Source organism: Rhagoletis pomonella, unplaced genomic scaffold (genome assembly GCF_013731165.1).
Source record: "Rhagoletis pomonella isolate Grant_MI unplaced genomic scaffold, Rhpom_1.0 Rhpom_scaffold_00009, whole genome shotgun sequence".
NCBI classification, from domain to species: domain Eukaryota; kingdom Metazoa; phylum Arthropoda; class Insecta; order Diptera; family Tephritidae; genus Rhagoletis; species Rhagoletis pomonella.
The window spans coordinates 21,201,267-21,202,890 of NW_023458563.1; the positions used below are offsets into that span (position 1 = coordinate 21,201,267).

Below are 1,624 nucleotides of genomic sequence, written 5' to 3' on the forward strand. Positions count from 1 at the left end.
TCGGTAACCGTTCTACCAATTTGTACCAAACTCGGTGTGGTTATTGTACTTGCCACATAGAAGCAAAACGTTGAAACTTATTGAAATCGAACTAAAATTACGGCCGCTTTTCATATAACAGTAAATTTCAGATATGCTTGAAACTTCAATATTTCGAAATTTAAGGACGCTAATTTACTCAAAATGGATACACCCCGGTTTACCATGTAGCGGTAGCTTTCGGAAAGGTGAAAAACATATATTTAATACCTGCTCCGGGTATTTCATTTTCGTCTGCGTCTTTTTTTATTTTTTTTTATTTTTTTAATTCTAACATTTTTTCCCTCAGTGTTGGAATGTGAGTTTATGACATTCGAAAAAATATCTTTCCAAAAAATATCGTTTTAAAACTATCGAGTAGAAAATATCGGTATCGAATGCCAAAAGTATCGATAGGTATCGTATCGTATCGAAATTCGTGTCCCTACTTTGAAGCATATTTCTACAAATTCCATTCAACTTAACGTATGGTTCATAAAAGGATGTTATTGAGCTCTGCTAATGCAGGTCAGCTTTCTTTCAAAAAATGGTCATAGTTACCAAATCTTAGTTGAGGCAACCACGATTTGGTTTGCGAGCGGAACATATTCATGCTTGTGAGCCACCCCTAAAGAATGCTGAGCGCTCTCTGAGCACATGTGTGTTTCACATACGAAGAGCGCCAGCTGAGCAATGCACACAGTCCTACTTATTGAATCGTTTGAATGGGCTAGTATGCCGACCAGCGTTGCCAAATTGACGATATCGTCGTCATTTTGACGTGTTTTTAGCTCAATGACGATTTGATGATTTTTCCCCCGTAATCACGATTTTTTATTTTAGTTTTTCCACCAAATTACATATGTACATATGTATGTAAAAAATTTGTTGCAGGAAAACGTAATCCAAAATACAACCATGCATTTATCTAGTTTTGTTCTACGACCGTGCGTTTAGTTATAATAAATTTGTTCTAGAATTGTAACCATATAGTTAATTTGCACTACTGACACTGATTTGAAAGAGACAGAGAGTAGGAGAGGGAATTTGTTCAGTCAAAATTATCTATCAGTTAGTATATGCTAATGTTACACTAAGGGTCTTCACATCCATTTTGGTAGTTTTGGTAAATTGCTGGTTGACACTCGGTAATTTTATCAACTGTGAACATCATTTTCAGAAAATTTTGCGCGAATTGCATCTGTATGTGTGATCGGAATGAGAGAACAAGTATATGTGAGTACTCACGAATGTGAGACCCCATGGCTGCCAACCTTCCTAAAAGCACCAAAACTTGGGACAAATCAAAACATAAAAAATGTTGTCTCAACCTAATATTGTAGAGAGAGAATAAAGAACACGACGGTTTGAGGTTTATGAGTGGACTGACTGTTTAATGTATCAAGAATATGCTTATAAGTATTACAATTATGCGAAGCTGGTAAATAAAGTATAATAAGCTTATGAGTGCATTTTATATGCACATATACAAATACAAATACATATTTAAATACATAAGTATTTTCAACACCCTCACTTATTGTTTACAAAATTATTATTCATATTTAAAATAAAAATTTTTTTACAATATTTTTGATGTTTTTTT

The 1,624-nt window shown here is 34.0% G+C and overlaps 1 protein-coding gene across 1 annotated transcript in view; it reads left to right on the forward strand.

Moving 5' to 3' along the window:
- The window catches only part of LOC118745625 (protein pangolin, isoforms A/H/I/S-like), a gene marked incomplete at its 3' end in the record, with an annotated part of 680,824 nt that overhangs the window by 172,765 nt on the left and 506,435 nt on the right, over nucleotides 1-1,624 (forward strand).